Source organism: Rousettus aegyptiacus, unplaced genomic scaffold, assembly GCF_014176215.1.
Source record: "Rousettus aegyptiacus isolate mRouAeg1 unplaced genomic scaffold, mRouAeg1.p scaffold_m13_p_11, whole genome shotgun sequence".
Lineage (NCBI taxonomy): Eukaryota > Metazoa > Chordata > Mammalia > Chiroptera > Pteropodidae > Rousettus > Rousettus aegyptiacus.
Genome location: NW_023416286.1, coordinates 3185088 through 3203082, shown reverse-complemented (window position 1 = coordinate 3203082; position 17995 = coordinate 3185088). Strand labels below are relative to the sequence as shown.

General features: G+C 57.3%; 1 long non-coding RNA gene across 1 annotated transcript; it reads left to right on the top strand.

Moving 5' to 3' along the window:
- The first annotated feature begins 946 nt into the window (after nt 1-946).
- On the top strand, nt 947-9192 carry LOC118609333. The gene is made up of 3 exons (XR_004953288.1): nt 947-1316; nt 5698-5909; nt 6368-9192. It is a non-coding gene; the product is annotated as an uncharacterized LOC118609333 (long non-coding RNA).
- Nucleotides 9193-17995: the final 8803 nt, after the last annotated feature.

The following is a 17995-nucleotide window of genomic DNA, read 5'->3' as shown; positions in this document are numbered from 1 at the left end:
CATCCGCTTTTTTTTTCCCCCCTTGGCCTCCGTTTACTGAAGAAACACGCAATCGGCATCCTCCTGCCCCAAACCTGTCGCGTGCTCGGAAACGAGGACGTTTCCCCCCATCGATCGTGCCCCGCTCGGTTAAAGGGCCCTGACGCGCCAGCCCTCGCCACGGGGCCGCGTTCCCGTCGGGCGGCCCGCCCCGTCATCGGCGCCACTCTCTCCGATGGTCTCCGGTCCGTCCCCACCTTTCGAAAAGTGCGGTAACGGAGGCCCACGGTGCACCATTCGCCCTCACCCCGCATCACCGCTAACCGAGGTCTGTCACGTGCGATCTCCTTAAACCCCGCTGTGAGTCACGCATCCTGCTTCCCTTCCCTTCTACCCCCCAAAACACCTGATTCTAAAAAATAAGGCGCCGGGCGTCGTCCGTCATGCTTTGAACAACACGTGGATGAAAAGTCTTTGAAATGACCTCAAGACGGGCCCTGGGGGACCCTTATTTGCACGTGAGTCTCCAGGGCCAAGTCTAATCTCCGATCGTGATGTCATTCGCTCCGTCCAGGCTTCCGGCACTGTTTCTGAAGGAATGGCCGCCTCTCGGGTCTCTTCCGAAATGCCGCGTCGGGGTTCCTCGGGGTTTCTGGACTTATCTGGAACCTTCCGAGAATAGTGACCTCCTGACCTCTTGACTCGGGAATCCCATGCTCCCCACTAGGATGGACGCTAAATGGCCCTGTTTAAAAGACTTTCTCCTTTTCATCAACTGAGAAAAACCGATTTCCTTCCGTCCTGGTGTAAATTTAGTCGATCGCATTGACCCACACATGTTGGGAAGCTGTGAGGGTGTTAATTAAATTAAGGGTTTCAGACTGTTCTGGGGGTGCTTCCTGTGGGGACGGGGGCTGCTGAGTTTCTGAGAGACCGGTGAGCAAGCTCAGGGAGGCAGATAGTGAGCTGTGATGTACACACAAAAATACGGAGCTGTTTTGAATGTGCAAGCGTAGTTCACATGTGAATCGTAACTCCAAATTGGGACTTCCCTACCTTGAAATGTTCAGTTGCTAAGAAACTCAGAAAATAATGCTGCTTTTTTTGTTGTTCTTAAATCTTAACTAGAGAAGGTGGAGGAGGAAATAGCATACAAGATTTTTTTTTTCTCCCATTAAAAAAAAAAAAATGGCTTAGCAAGGAGGAAGAGGGTTGGTTACAGGGAAAACTAAAAGACTTGTTTGTCCCGAGGAAAACTTCGTTCACTAGCGAGCACATTCTAACAGCAGATCAAACGCTTAGAGGGCTTCTCCGTGTGCCGGTCTCGCGGCAGCCAGGTACCCCAGGGAGGAGCAGCCCCCCGTGTCCTGGTGGGGGGGTTTGGGCGGAGAGGGATGGGTGGGCGCATCTCAGGGCCCAGAGCCGGGGAGAAGCAGAAGCGGAAGGGCTCAGCACCCACCTGCCCCGCCTGCCCACACCTGCTCGGTTAACCCAGGTAGCGCACCTGGCGCGCAGCACTCAAAAACATGGGCAGCGGCAACCGAGAAAGGCAGGGTGCTGGGCAGGGTTCGCAGGTGAACGTGGCAGCTCGGCACGTGGGCCTCTGTCCCTGAGTGTCCCCTGGCTGAGCCCTGAGCACTGAGCCCGCTCCAGACGAGGGAGCCCAGGGAGGTGGGGGCGCAGGCCGGGGGGTGGGACTGGGGTCCGTGCTCTGGGCCTGGGCGGGGAGGCGCCTCACACCTGCCGGGCTCCCCACCTCTCTCTGTGCCCACTGCCCGCTGCGGGGGCGGGTGACCCTCTGGCGGGAGGCTCTCCTCACTCTGCTGAGCTTTGGTCATCCTACTTGGGGCTCCCCTGCTCCGAGAGGCTGTGACAGAGAGGCGATGTGACTGCTCCCCGAACAGGCAGGGCCGAGACGGCCTCCGCTCTGCGTCTGGTCTCACTGCACAAGGCCCCCACGGGACACTCGGGCGGGGGCCGGCGCGCCCATTCGCAAGCACAAAAGTGAGGAAGCCCGCGGCGGGAAGCCTGGGTCTATTTTTGGCGCTTCGGAGCCGACACCTCCAAATGCCTCCTTCATCAGCTGCCGGCCGGAAGGGGGGACAAGCTGGGCCGCGGGCTGCGGGCGACATGGGCTCACACTCCATGGAAGGATGTGGAGTGCGAAGAGCAAAGCCCAGAACGGAGAGAACGCTCGGTTCTCAGACCCGCTCTGTCTTGGGCGTGAGGAGGATCGGCCACAGCGCGGCGAGTGTGCGAGGACCCACAGCCTGGCCTGGGCTGTCACGGGGAACCCCGAAGGACCCTTCGGCGGCGCCTCTGCAGGCTGGGGGGGCCCCCAGGGTCCCCTCCACCACCCACACTTCTCCACGCCGCTGAGCTCGGCCGAACAGCCTGTTCTGCTCTGTTTGGCCTCCTTGCCGCATTCCTGGCTGGGGCGGCGGCACTTGTGGCCACGCGGGCCTCGCAGACGGGCCCCGGCGTGGCTGGCTCACGCCTCGCACTGCCGCCCGGCCACCTGGACCGAGGGCATCCGAGGGTCCCTCCCTGCCAACGCCCCGTTCTCAAGCCGGCTGCTGCACACCGGCCCTCTACTGCTGCGTCCTCCCGGCCGCTGGTCCCTCCCAGGCAAGTGCTAACGAGACGTCCTGTGCTCCCGCAGCACGGAGCTCTCCTACACTTAGTCACATTGTGTAACACGTGATGATAATACTGTGTACGCAGGGTGCACACTCCATCAGAGAAGCCCCACGCCCTTCGCAGGCGCTCCCGGGGGGAAGGGGCGTGGCCTCAGGCTTCCGGCGGCAGAGAGCGAGGCCCGGGAGGCGGCCAAGGTCTCCCAATGAGTCAGCACCCAGCGAAGGGCCATGGCTATCCCCTCGGTTTTCACCCGACCTGCCGCTGCCTGAGCTTTTCGAGCCTGCGGCTTCCGGAAGCCGGCCGGAAACATTCTCCGTGTCGCACGGAGAGCCCCGAGCCTAGGCTCCCCGGCGACGCGGTCGGAAAGGCCACTCACCCGCGTGGACAGAAGCGCAGAGATGCCGTCCGCCCCGCGGCCAGGATTCGCATCACGCTGGAGGGAGAGAGAGGTCTCCAGTGGAAGCCACGCCCTGGCCGGCTCGGGGTGCTGGGGGGCCCCCGAGCAAGTGCTGCGGAACTTCGTGCAGAGGGGTCGGGAGTCCGTCCATCTCTTCACGACACTGCGTGGCCGTTTGGGTGCTCCGGTACAGGGAGGCGGCTGGACCCTGCGAGACGGGGGCGCTGGGGTGCGAGGGGGCCCCCGGGCGAGCCAACCACGCCTCACGTCGGCAGCTCCGGACCAGTGGCTTCGTATTCGTGCCGGCGTCACCGGCAATCAACACTCGGTCGCAGAAGACCCAGGCGTGCAGCCGAGCGAAGGCGGAGATGGCCGACGGCGATGCTGACCCGCACCGGCCCCAGGGGGGTGGGGGAGAGTCCCAGTGGGGGCGGCAGAGCTCCACGGCTAAAGACACGTCGTGTCTCCCAAAGATGACCGCACCGACACCCCGCTGACGCTCGAACCACAAGGGCTGACTGCGAGAGTCCACGAACACGCAGATATTTTCTCCGTAAACACAGCCGTTCGTTCGCACCCCTGGGCTTCGCATCCATGATTCAGCCAATCATGGGCGGAGAGCAGGATTTCTGCTTCCTAACCGTGGACCGCAAATACCGTTCTCCACCCGCAGTTGGTTGAACCCGTGAATGTGAAGAGTCCTAAGTTACACGTGGATTTTCAACAGCACCAGGGTGGGTACCCCTAACCCCTGTGTTGTTCGAGGGTCCACTGTGTACCCCGTTCACGACTGATAATTGACACTATTGACTCTACTTCATGGAGAGGTGGGATCTACATTCCCTCCCGTCGAACCCAGGCAGGCACTGGCGGCTTCTGCAGCCGGTAGCGTATGGGTGTATGGGACAGGCTTCGCTTCCAAGGTCAGGGCATGGAGGGTAGGACAGGGCCACTTCTGTCTTGGGGCCCACTGAGTGGGAGAAGGTATTTGCCAATAACATATTCAATACATGGTTACTATCCAAAATAGGTAAGGAAGTCATACATCATACTCAGCATCAAAGAAACAGACAATCCAATTGCATAATGGGCAGCCGTTTCTTCAAAAAAGACGCACAGATGGCCAGTAGACATATGAAGAGTGCTCCACGTCACCGATCATCAGAAAAATGCAAACGGAACCCACAGTGAGATATCACCTCACACCTGTCAGAATGGTCGTCACCGATCAATCAACAAGCAGGTGTCGGTGAAGCTGCAGAGAAAAGGGAACCCTCGCGCACTGTCGGCGGGATTGCAAAACGGTGCCGTCATTGTGGACAACAGTGCGGCAAGTCCTCAAAAAAATAAAAGAACTACCTTATGACCCAGCAGTCTCACTTCTGGGCATTTGGCAGAAGAAATCGAAAACACTAATTCGGAAAGATGTGTGCTCCCCTATGTTCATTGCAGCATTGTTTACAGTAGCCACCCGGGTGTCCATCAGAGGACAAGTGCATAACGAAGAGGCGGACCGTATCGACAACGGAATATTACCCACCCATCAAAAAGGATGAACTCTCACCATTTATACTACAACACGGACGGACCTAGAGGACATTATGCCGAGGGAAGTAAGTCAGACAGAGAAGGGTGAATACCGTGTGATCTCATTTACACGAGGACAAACACAACGAAACCAGATCCGTGGAAACAGAGAACCAACCGACGTTTGGCGGGTGAGGGATGGGCGAAAAGGTGGCGGGCGACGAACGGTACAAACCTCCGGTCACAAAATAAATAAGTCGCGGCACAGGGGACACAGTCGGCCGTGGTGTAATAACTGTCGCGGTGACACATTGTAGTAATGGTGACAGGTGCCTGCCAGCTTTCGTGTGGCGACTCCATCGCAATGTGTATAAACGGCGAATCGCTCTGCCGTGCGCCTGAAACCAAGGTGATGTCGTGCGCCAGCTCTCCTGCCATAAAAAAAATCGATTAAATCATTAAACTAACCACTCAAATGAAATAAAACCAAGGAAAAAAGTGGCCCCGCACGGTCGAACAACTCGTTGCCCGTGACGACAAGCAGGGGCCAGCTCGGGGGCACCCACTTACTGGCTTTCCGGGCCCCTGCCCTCCCAGCCCGTCGCCGCGCTCTCCGCGGGATGGCGCTTCCGACGGGGCAGCGGGCACGCGCTTTGGCCCCAGGCCGCGTGAGACGAGGCCAGCGTGCCGGCCGGCGTCGCCCCGCCGCCCGCGCCCCCTGCCCTTCCCTTCGCCTCTCGTCAGCGTCTCTGTGAGGAAAATGCGCTGGCAGGGCTCCGTTTTCGCAGACCGAACGGAACAGAGGAAGAGATAAAGGGGTGAAATCCAGGCGGCCTCCCCGGAAGCGGCGTCCCTCCGATTTCTCTGCCGCGGCCCCCGTTTTGGTGACGCTTAGCCCTTTGCGCTGTGGCCTAATTCTCAGCACAACTCCAGTTCCCGGGACGGTAGACAATATTCTTATTTCTCGCAGGAGAAAAATCCAAGTTTAGAAATATCAAGTTTCTTCTCTGAAGTTTCATTCGCCGACCTACCTGTGGTTTTAAAGCGTTCGGGAGTGGAGGAGGGGAGAAATCTGGTGGAAAGAAAGTGAATTTGATAACCAAACGGTGTTATTCTATAGGGATTATACTACTGTGACCTCCTGTTTTCTAAAGGTTAGCCCGACCTAGTGGGACTTGAGAGGCCAGCTCTCTCTAATCTCTATGGCCCTGTGGATTTGGAGCCACCAACGTGATACGGCAAATCCAGCTCCCTTCCGAGTGGGAAGTTCGAAATCCGATTCAGCAACGGCCGAACTTCCGGGACCTGCAACATCTCATGACCGGTCGATGCTGTGATCAATCCTTCTTTATTCTCTACAAAGGCGGTATGGCATCTCACCAAAAGAGCTGAAAGAATTTAACGTTGTTTTGAGAATTTTCGAAACAGCTTCTTTAAACACAGTGACAGAATCGAAACGACCCTGGGGCTTGTAAGATATCGATTGGGGATTAGAGAACTCTTTTTAAAAGGGGCATCTCTATCTAAATCTTTTATTACCGAATTGATTTATCGGACTCTAACTTCTCAATAAACTAAATTCTTTTCCTTTCGAAACTTCTTTCCGTAAGTCGGAGTAACCAAACCCAATTCCATCTGTCGTGTTGTATTTGGATTCATTCTGTCATTTTTTAAAAAATTGGCCAACAAAGAATTAATCTAACAAGCCATCCCCTGTGGCTACGTCCCTGGTCACCGCTTTTGACGTAAGCTGCATTAAAACCTAGGTTCGCACTGTGTGAAATCTTCGACAAAAGCGCTCACTTGATTTCTTCCCTCTCCCAGATCTGGACACCCGTGCTGACCTCGAGTCATCCCCACCCTCCGAAGTGGCTGGCTCCTGAGCGCACGTCACTGGAACCGAGCTCGGTTATTCCAAGAAGTCGCGGACCACTCCCGAGGGCTCCTGATGGTACGATGACTTTCGAGATTTTCCCCAGTCACGCTCGGTCAGGTGTGGCGCCTTCAGAACCTGCACTGTAAACAAAACGCTCGCTCACAGCTGCCAGCCGAGGGTGTGCCCCGCAGGGCCGGGATCAGGCTTACCTGGGGCACCTGGCAGGCTCCAGCTACGTCATCCAGGTGAATAGGTGAAGTCCAGCTGCGACTTTTCAATTTATTATTAAGAAAAAAAACGTGTATTTTTTTTCTCTCCTCCTCCCTTGGCTCACCCTTTGCTGGTGTGTTTCTGAATGTGAAGAGGACGTTTGGTCTTTACGGCGCCTGCCCTCAAAACACAGTCTTGCAACTCAGCCAAACTTTCTGCCGAGCCAGCCGGCAGGAGCCAACGGCGGGGCTCACGGCGACCGCAGACACGTACCTGTTTCCTCCTCCAGAGCCCTCTGCCAAAGCCACACATGCTCCCTAAATCACGACACTCGTCCCCACCCCCGGACGGGACGGGATGAGGAACCGGAGGGTAAACAAGGCCGCATACCAAGGTCTCTCCCCAGTCGGAGCCCAGGAAAGGAATGAAGTCTGACTGAAACCTGCCCTCCCAGGCCTTCGCTCTCTGAGAGCAAGACAAGGTCACCCACCTTCTGCTCAATTTCACGCTGCAGCCTTCAGCCTGGACCTCGTCCGTGTTATGCTCCTGCTTTACGGGGAGAAAACGCTTCTCTGGAGTCAATGAAGGCCAGAGACCCGGGGATCCCAGGGAGGTGGGTCCTAAGTCGTCAGGTTGAGTTTCCACCGCACAGAAAGCTCGGAAGGAAGTATTTGGGCCTTTGTGGAATTAGAAGGCAGAAGCCGAGGGCGAGCAGAATGCAGAGGTGTGGTTTTGTTGTTGGTTGTTGAAGGAAGCAGAGAAAGAGCTGGGAAGCCCCGGGCCAAACCCCAGAGCAAAAGACCTTGGAGGTCTGAGCCTTACACCTGCAGCATTAACTTCCTTGCCTGTGAAATGAGGGTGTTGAGCTTGAGTCCTACGGCCCCCTGGCTCACCGACTATGTGAGTGTTTGGTCAGTATTGGTAGGAAGGCAGGTTCATAGGCAACATGCTGGCTTAGTGCTAAGCATGCCTCACGGCACAGCTAAGGATGAGGATGGGGGAGAGGAGAGACCCGCCCACATCGGTGGGGTAAATCGATTGCTTTAACGCGAGAAGGGTAAACCCTAGACACACTTCTGGAGAAGCCAGAGTTTACGTCCACCTCCTGCATAATCTTTTTTCTTATCAATCTGACTCCCACGTTTGATGGGTTCGAGGTCATGTTTTATCATCAAAGGCGTATGGGCATCTAAGCCTTGTTTTCAATTGTGGAGTGAAAGGCTTTTTTGTCCTCTGTAGCAGGAATTGCAGGCTCGAGCGAGCGGCTAGGGGAGAGGGGTGTGTGTGTGTGTGTGTGTGTGCGCGCGCGCGCGTGTGCACGCACATAGCAAGTTATACCACGGGTCTCCAATCTGATTTCCTTATTCTGTGCTGAGGATATGCTCAAAAGCACATCCACATTGTCTGCAGCCACATTTGCTGAGTTACACTGATGACTAGGATGGCTTGGCAAGCCCCCTAAAGACAGGCACGGGGAGCCCCGACCTATAGAGGGTGGCCGTCCCTCCCCCTGTGAGCCCGGGGCAGGCCCTGGAGTTACGAGCGAGCTGCATTCTCCTCTCTCTGTTTGCTTGCATTCCATCTGGTGAGACGGCTGGCGAACCCCTCCAGCGGCTCAGCCGGGCAGCGAGCCTGCTGGCGACAGGCTCCGATGTGCTCAGAGGTGGCGGCGTGGAGCTCTCGGGAGCATCGCCTGCCGCCAGGCAGGAATTCCTGTGTCCCTGTGGCACCCAGGAAATAAGGGAAGGTATTTCATAATCCAGCCCCAACCACTCCCGAAGGAATTTCCTTGGAGAGGAAGGTGGAGGGGAGCCGGAGAGACAGGCCGTCGCCAGGCCCTGGGCGTTTTAAGCAGAGGAAGGAGGCTCTGAATCACTCACTGTCCCATACACGCTGCAGTCCAGGCTCACAGTCCCGGCACAAGAGGCGCGAGATGTGGTCACCAGCAGGGGGCGCTGGGACCTGCCCCGCTCCAGCGAGGCGGGGAGCGGCCAGGCCACGTGCCCAGCCCAGGAAGCCCGCAGACTCGCTCTGACTCAGCTGCTGTTGTTGCCAGGTGTCGACCCGGGGCGTGGCTAGGAAGAGAAACCCCGAAAGTCGCCTGGCGCTTAGCTGGCCACGCGGGGCCGTGATCACACACTCACGAGCCTGTGCCTGCGCCCTGAGCCATTTCCTGAGAGAAAACAAATATTTGAGTTGGAAGAGCTGAGTAAAGCTGCAAATGTTTTGCAGATTCTTCACATTTTCTCAACTGCCCCTGGAAGCCTCGGAGAGCCCTAGTGATCAACACAAGGGCCCCGTTTCCACAGGTCCTTTGCGCGGGGGCCAGGACCCCTTGCAGGAAGACTGTCCTCGCTGGCTGGCCTGCTCCGTCTCCACGTGCCCATTTGTTTCGTTTGTGTAATTGGAGTCCGCCCCAACCCCCCCAGTTGAAAGGCCAGGGCCTTCATGGCCCAGAAACACTTACGACACAGATTGTTCTGATGCGAGCTCGGACACGGGACCGAGCAAGCACACGGCTGTTGGGAGGTTTGGGCGTGAGCCTTGTGTCCACCACAGGCATGGCTGATACGTGATCTGGGTGACTTCCGTCTCCTGACCCGTGACACGATGCCCAGGGTCCCATGCGACTACACCTTTAAGCGCAGATGTGTCTGGGCTAAGCCCAGGGCGTTTGGGGTTGTGGGAGCAGCCGGCGGTCTGATCCGGGGCACGAGTCCCCTTGAGGGCGGAGCTCTGCGTCCTCTGCCTAACTCAGCATCGCCTCGGGCAGGTTTTTAAGTCGCCCTCCCGGGTCTGTTAGAAGTGCAGTGACCACCAAGGACCACCCAGATCTAGACCCTAAAGGGACAGAGAAAGGGGGCGACCCCTCGGGATGACTGCTCCACGGCCACCTTGTCACTGTCAGACTTCCCTTTTTCTAAAAGCCAATCCTCTGGAGCATACTCTCTCTCTGCTCAGAGATCACGTTTCCTCTGCCTTTTGGCACTGTCTGCCACGTCTCAAATCCAAGCGGCCTTCTCCCTTCGTCTTCGCCGTAGAGCCACCAGGCCCAACGCTTATGCTGAGGTGACATAAATCATGCAGTTTGAAGTGGGGACCGAGCCAGCAGGACGGGCTGGCCACAGCGGGGCCAACTCTCCGGTCCTTATTTGGGCCTAATTCCCGTTGAAATTCAATGCCCAGTGAGAGCCACAGCTTCATACATATTGATTACGAACGAAGGTTTTTAAAAGGCCGGAGGGCAAGACATAGGAGTCTATATCTCTGTGTCAGCAACTGCCCCACGCTCATTGCCGTAAGGGCCTGGCCGTCCGTGCCTCCTCTCCTCCGCAGGGGTGGACGGGTAGCCTGTCCCTTCACGTGCCCTCCGCTGATGGGCCCAGCCCACCTCTCAGGGCCGGCCGGAGCGGAGAAGGGGAGTCGGAGGGGTGGAAGGGTTTTATGTGCTCATCATCCCCTGTGATTCACACACACACACACACGCACACACACTGCCTTGTGCTTTCGCCACTCGGCCTTGTCTGCAGTAAATTGTCTCGAACAAGTGCTTTGCTACCGTGGAAATAAAAAGGGACACCGGGAGTTATTAAAGTGCCGAGTCACCGCAAGGGCTTGGAGGGGATGACCGGCCGGTCGCCAGGGGAAAGGCACGACGCTGGGTATTAACGGTGGGGCATTCTGGGGACGGAGTCCCCCAAGACTGTAGCTCGTGGCTCCAGAAACGAGAGCCGGGAGGGTGTGTGACCGAAATGGGAGACTCTCCAACGGTTCGGGACCCTGGCTCTGTGTGGGAAACACGTGGGTGGTGAAAATCAGTGCTGTCTGGGCCCCGGCGGGCGAAGCGGGATTTCGGGAAGGTAGCGATCTGGGGATCGGTATTTTTTAAAGGCTCCCCAGATAGTGCCGATATCACGGGGAGGGCTGAGAATACCAACGTGTAGAAAGGCTTTACTTATTTATTTTTTTCACTAACTGAGGAAGTTAGGAGCTGCCCCCAACGCTGGAGAGAGACCGTTTTAATATTGAATGAATACAGTACTACGGCATGAGACTGACCACACGCCGAGCTCTGCACGAAGCACTTGACCGGCACAAGCTCACGTCGTTCTGGTACTAGGCATCATCCTAGACATCATCGTTGCCCCGCTTTATAGCCAAGGGCACCGAGCCTTGGGGAGACGCAAGGCCAACGCACCGAGATCTGTCGTGTAAAACGCACGCACGCCCAGGTAGCAGGCAACATGCAAAGATACGAAAGACGACCTGCCCCTTAAGATCTTACCTCCGAGTAGCAGGGCAAAGACGCCTCCACAAATGGCTGAGTCCAGAGCAGCGTGTGCCAGCCGTCGGGGAGCCGCGGGGTGGCGGGGCCGCGTGAGGGAGGAGTCGCGAAGCCTTCGCGGCGAGCTTTGGAGAATGGGCACCGGATGCTACAGGCGGCGCTGACTCGCGGACTGTGGCAGGAAGAGGTGATGTCGGGGAGAAAGCAGGTGCACGGAAATCCAGGAACGCAGCTAGCTGAGCACTGGCGGCTGGGCCCGTCCGATCGTGGTAAAAAAGAAGGAGAAGGAGAAGGAGGAGAAGGAGAAGGAGAAGGAGAAGGAGAAGGAGAAGGAGAAGGAGAAGGAGAAGGAGAAGGAGAAGGAGAAGGAGAAACAATGTAACAGTGTAAGTCGAGGAAGGTGAGCTGCCTTAAATCGTAGGTCCCTAAATGGGCCCCAGGAGGCCCCAGGACACCCCTGCAGGTATCTGAACCGGATATGTGATGGCCTGTATTTCAGGAGGGGCTGGGCCAGCCTGGGAGCCCCGGGGAGCCTGGCAGAGGCCCCCTACAGGGAAGGGAAGCCAGCCAGGCCGCTGGGGTCTCAGCGGATCCAGGAAGAGGACAGAATGCCGACACCTGGGCAGGTGTTCAACATCTCGCTGGCATTGAGCTGCTCCGCACTCTTCCACAAAGCCTGCCTCAGTGTCGAGGACTACACCCTCGGCCGGGTGGGACCACACGGGGTACTTACTGATGGGTCGCGTACCCCGTTAGCTGTGGTTGCTGTCACGGGTCCCCCAGGAAGGCGGCAGAGTACGGCCATCCTCTCTGCGCAGCCGGGGTTCCGGCTGCTCGTGCATTTGTTCAGGTATCGCATGTTTTCTCAGGGTCTGTGATGACTCCCAAGACTCAAGGAGAGCACAGGATGCTGGGCTAGGTGGGACTTGCTTCTGGAAGAGCCTTTCGCACTTCCCGCCGAAGGGCTTCCATTGGTGTGGAAGTCTGGTGACGTGGCCCGCTGCGGCCAGCCGAAAGCACACATTTCTGTGCGGGCTTGAGTCTTCTCTTGAAATCTCATGTAAATCCCGCATTCCCATAATACATCTATCCTGTCCGGCTTTGGTGTTCCAGGTTCGGCTTGTGGCTTTACGGGTCTCCGGCTGGCATGGCTCACTCACGCCTTAAATGACAAGCCATCATGATTGTTCTGGACAGGACTGGAGTATTGATTCGGTGACTCACTCAAAAGATAGCTTTAGGCTCTCTGTGATCAAAGAAAATAGCTTATACATCTTCCTCGATTTTTTTTTTTTCTCAGTGCATAAGGTTAGCCATTGACAGATGTCATGCTAAGCACTTGATGGGAAAATGCTCTTCAATTAAGGATGCTTTTGTTTAGAACAAGATCCGCGGAGAGAGAGATCGATGTTAACGTTTAATCACCAGCTGCTCCTGTGTGGGAGGGAAGGGCAGTTTGGGAGAGGAGAGGGGACTTCCGTCTTCTGACCTGCACAGGTTGACGGCCAGAAAACACCCCTGATTGATGATCCTTGTAACGTATGGGTACAGTCTGCAGAGCTACATCCTCACCCACAGTAACGCCTCTTGCTCCGAAGGCCTGTGACCCTGCCAGGCCCAAGCTCGGTCACTTCCCCCCTTCCGTGGGTCCTGGCTTCCAGTCTCGAGCAGTCTTTGCAGCCGACCGTTTCTATTAGTTTGCTCCTCCTGGGCCTCCCATGGCTCCCTCCCCTTCATCGCATCTTGATGAAGGTGTTGAGAGAGTCCCCCCCCCCCATCTCCTCCTCCCACCTGTCAATTCTGGTTTTCCCCGGAGACGTCGTCTCTTTCGCGGAGAGTATTGATGCCGGGCTTTCCCCCCTCAGTCCTGACCCTTTTGTCCACGTGGATCGAATGAGGGCCTTTCTCCTCGCCAGTCCTCGGCAGCTGGCTCACCTGTCCGTGGCAAGGCTGTGTGTGGCGGGGCCAGCCTCACCTGCTGAGGAAGATGGAGGCTCCTCGGCACAGACACCCCTCCCGGTCCCCACGCCTGGGTTCCTGCCCCAGGACCTGCTCCGGGCACCTGATCTGATCCCGGGCACCTGAGCAGCTCTCCCGGTGACTGCGTCACGCGGTCACCACCGCGGGCGCTGCTGGCTTAGAGTGTGGAATGGCTTCAGGAATGGAAATGGAATGGTGACGATTCATTCTGCATTTTCTCTCCTGGCCGAGCTAAGTCACAGCAGATGAGATGCATCGGTCACTTGTTAGATATGTCTCGATTTTGATATGACTCCCTCAGAGGCCTGTAGTCCCAGAAACACCCAAACGCGAGCCAAGGAGGAAAAAAAAAAAAAGTGTGGCAACCGCCTGACTCCGATACCCTGCCGTCCACTTCCTGTTCACTGCCGAAGACTTGACGGACCTGTACGCGCTATCGCCCTGGCACGTGCGAGTCATGGAACCCCTGCTGGGTGACTGCTTTGAGATGGAAGGGAAGGAACTGCTTCCCTCAGAACCTGGGGGACGGAAGTTAGGACCCCCGCCTTCCAGGATTGCGTCCTGCCCCGGGGAGCTGGGAGGTAGCACAGGCACTCACGCTCACAGCAGAGGAAATGCCACCGAGGGCAGTTGTCACCTGCTGGAATTCCCCGGACACAATAAACTGGCCTGGAGAGGACGCTTTGGGGGGGGGGGGCCCTTTGGGAGCGCCGAAGCCGGAGGTGGACCTGTTAGCTGGCGTCAGGGTGTGACCGAGGAGGATGGTAGGGGGAGAAGGGCAGAAGAAACAAACTCTCCGGAGTGAGGGCCAAAGCCTGGGGTGGCTGGGTCTGACCCCGTGCCCTGGCCCCGCCCTCCCCGCGCCTGCAGGAGGGCGGGGGCCATCCCAGCAGGGCGTCTTGGCGTCGGGCCAGGCTGTGAGCTCAAACAACAGCGGGGAGTTTGCCCAGCACCCATGATGACATCAGAGAGGCGGGAGCCTTTCTCCAGATGCCACGGCCACCAGCCCCCAGAGTCCTTGCTGATAATGACAGTTGAAAATAGTCCCCAACGTTACGGCAGGAGGAGGCTGCCTCATTTCTACACCACGACTGCCCACCATTGGCTTTTCTAGAAAGCAACTTCCAAGCTTCCTAGCCAACAATGAAAAATTGTGAATGGCCGTTTCTTTCCAAAAATAAATGCAATCTCATGAGGAATGCATCCAAACCAACGAAGCTTTGTTTCTGAGTTCTGTGCCTGCCCTGGGGGGCGGGGCAGGGCGGGGGGGGGGGTGGACCAGGGAAATGAATCCCATTGGGAGAGCTGTTTAGAGCAGGCCTGTCCCAAACGCCCTTCGTGAAAAGGGGCCTGGCATGACCTTGCCTCAAGACTGTCTCGGGAAGCCAGGCCTCCGCTGGCGCTTGTCTGAATGACTCACCATTCTCTACGTGTGAATGGGATGTCTTGTCGTCTTGGTTACCATTGACAGTAATTCCTTTCAACACGATGGCATATGTGTGCATCGACGGTGACAACGGAGTTGACTCCTTCGCGTCTGGAAAGAAGCGTGAACGACTCTGTCTGGGGGTCCCTTCGGGGCGTTCCGAAGCCCTCGGCTGCTTTGGGTTTTCATGCAGTCGCTTGATCCATACTTACTAAAATCGACTATGTGGCAGCCACTGGGCGAGCACCAGAGATAGCGAGAATGAATGCCTCAGCCCCTCTCCTCTCCCTGGGGAGCTGAGAATCGGGCGGGAAAAGCGAGACCGACTTGTCCACCACACGGGTGCGGGCTTCGTGAGCCGGGAGGCACTCCGCAGGCCACCCTGCGAGCACGCACCGTTCCAACGAGCATCCCGCTTGCGCGAGCAGACGGAGCGTGTTAGTTTCCTCTCGCATTAAAACGCGTCGCCCCAAAGTCGGCGGCTCAGAACGACGCCATCTGTCTGTTCTTCTCTTACGGCGGTCTAGGGTAGAATCCCGACGCGGATCCTCGCGGGCAGGAATCGAGGTGTTGGCAAGCCCGGGCTCCTCCCTCGGAGGCTCCGGGAGAGGCTGCGGCTCCCTGCTCCTTCTGGCTCGGGGAGGCCGCCCACATTCCTTGGCTCTGGCCCCTTCCCCCGACTTCAAAGGAGCAACGCTGCATCTGTCCGACCTTCTTCAAGAGCCGCGTCCCCCTTCTGACCTCGGCTGAGAAAGCGTGCCCCGTTCGTAAGAGCCCAAGCGATGGGCTCAAGTCCACCCGGATGCGCCAGGCTCCTCCCACCATCTCAAGGCCGTGAACGTCATCAGGCCGACGGTGTAGAGTACCGGTGTTCACCGGCTCCAGGGCGTAGGACACGGACGTCTTCCATGTTCTACCTCGCAGGCTGAGCACAGATGTGGACCCTGCACAGCCCGTATGTTTATCTGGTTTGAGTTTTTTTTTTTTTGCTTTTGTTTTTCCGAACGTTATCCCTCGGAGATGCCGTTTGGTACCAGGAGATGCTTTCTGTGCCCGTGGTGCGGGGATGTGCCAGGCGGAGCCCAGGGAAGGGGAAGGGGCCTTTCAAAACCCCCCGGAGCGACGCGGAGTTTGGAAAAGGCGACTCGATTTTGTATTTATATTTGAAAGGATTTGCCACGGAAGGAAGAGTGCGCCCACCTTTTCTTCGCCAGCAGAGCTGAGTAGAGGGACCGAGTGGCGCCCGTTATCTGTGCCCGCGAGCTGGGTCTCCCCACCCCCACTGCTCCCCCGATCCAGCCCTTTTCCTCCAGGCATGGGGGTGGGGGACCCGCCTGAGGTGCCTCGCCCACGGCCCTGGCTGTCGGGTCGCGTGTGGCCGTCTGGTGAGTGACGGCCCCTAAGGTCATTCCTGCTCATAAACCCGCCAAGGCCCCCGTCCCCCACTGAATACGATCGACTCGTTTCAAACGTGCCTCCCTCTCATTTCCTGTCCTTCGGTCCCCAACTCCCCAACTTTCTCAGGTCTCACTTTGGCAGGGGTGCCACAACTAAGGACCCCAGACTGGGAGCCTTGGAACACAGAAATGGGTGTTCTCGCGGCCCCGGAGGCTGGGAGTCGGCGGGCACGGGGCCGGCGGGGGTGGTTTCCTCTGCGGCCTCCCTTCTCGCTGGCGGACCGCCGCCTCCTCGCCCTGTTCTCACGTGGTCCCCTCCCGTGTGCGTCTTTGTCCCCAACTTCTCTGAAAAAGACACCGTCATACTGGACGAGGGCCCACAAGTCTGGCCTCGTTGTACCGTAATCACCTGTTTCATGACCCTGTCTCCAAACACCGCCACCTCCTAAGGTGCCAGAGGTGAGGACTGAGACACAGGAAATTAGGGGGCGCGACCCGGCCCACGTCGAAGGCCCACCTTTATTCATCTCGCATTGCGTCCGATCGCGGGTATTCCTTACCGGAGAGGCAAGACGTGAGCTCCTCCTGGACAGAGCCTGTTTCCGACTGAGCTCCGTCTCTGTCGCACGAGGCTCAACGCAGTGCCCTGAGCATAGCAGGTGCTGCGTTCACCCCGGCTCCTCGGGGTGCCTCCGTGAATTTCCGAAGGATGAACAAACATGGTGGAAGATAAGCATGAGGTAGTCAGTTGGGTGTGGGCGAGATAAATACATTATCGGTGAATTGGTGGCTTGCTTGAAACACGGCTCTCGGAGGTCAAGGGACAAGCGTCACGTGCACGTTGGTGATCGATAAATGCTTCCGGCAAGACTAATGCCGCATGCCAGAAACGCCGCCTGGCCCCAGGGCAGCGGCGCTCAGGACAGCTCAGCGACCAGAGATGTGGGCGGCACCGGGGAGCCTCGCTCCGGAGCTAGACTGCCTGGCTCCGCCCCCGACTCCGCGACCTTGAAAAACTCGCTTGACCTCTCCGCGCCTCGATTTGCACATCCACGAGGAATAGCTGTGCTAAGTGTCGCCTCACAGGCTGTCCTGACCCTTGGAATAGTTAGTGCCTAGTGCATAGTAAGTGCTCGGTGCATGTTAGCTACGATTATCGCCAGTGGTTTCAGAAGTGTTTCCAATGTCACCCGCCCCTCCTTCCTGTCACCTCTACCCCATAAACAGAGATCATGACGTTTCTGTGCAAAACTACGAAGAATTCTTCAAAAAAGAGGACGCTGCTACCCCAGAGCCTGCAATTAGCTCTGGCTGCCGATCTTCTCTCCATGTTCCCGGACGTCGAGTGGTGAAAGCGGCCGGAACTTGTTCTGTGTCCCGATTGGGCCTCTGCGAGACGTGACAGCCGAGTCCTTAATTATTCCTGGAAATGTCAGGGCTCGGCGGAGGCAGCTGGGCTTGACAGTTCAAGGGCTAATTAACTCCAAACCCAGCTTCTGGGGCTGCCTCATCTGCAATGCACGGTCACTTATTTTCCTGAGTCTTTTTTTTTTTTTTTAATGTCTTTTGCAAGTTTTGCAGCGGGCGAGATTGCCAAGCGCCGTGGGTCAGGGAGAGGGGTCTCCGACGGACCTGCGGAGGCAGAGAAGCAGGTGTGTCATAGGCGCGCAGGGTGCAGGCCTGTCCCTGGCCGCATCTGACCTTGAACTGAAAGGGGACGCGAAGTCCGTGCAGGACGCCCACGCGGGGTCGCGTGGCCCAGGACTCCGTTCTTCTGCTTCTCCTCTCGCTGTCCCCCAACTGTCTCAACTGGGAGCATTTCCTCAGGCCCCACTTTTTAATCCAAAAGCCTCGTTCGAAACAAAAATACGCTACCTAAAGTAAGCCCGACACAAAGGGACACATATTATACGATTCCGCTTGTATGAAGCATCCAGACTAGACAAAGTCGGAGGGACAGAAAGTGGATTCGGGGTCACCGGGGGCTGGGGGGAAGGGGCAGCGGGGAGTTTCTGCTTTGTGGGCGCGGAGTTTCCGTTCGGGGCGCTGTGAGGAAGGGTTCGAGCAGTAGGTAGTGCTGATGGGAACGCTACATCCCGAAGGTAATCGACGCCGCTGGCCGCGCGCCTGGAAACGGGTAAAATGGCAAGTTTTACGTTACATGTATTTTAGCGCAATAAAAATAATAATAATAATAATAACGAAAGGCAAAAGATACACATAAAACGAAGGCATTGCCCCCACTCCTCAGCATCACGTAGAGGACCGTCCTTGCTCC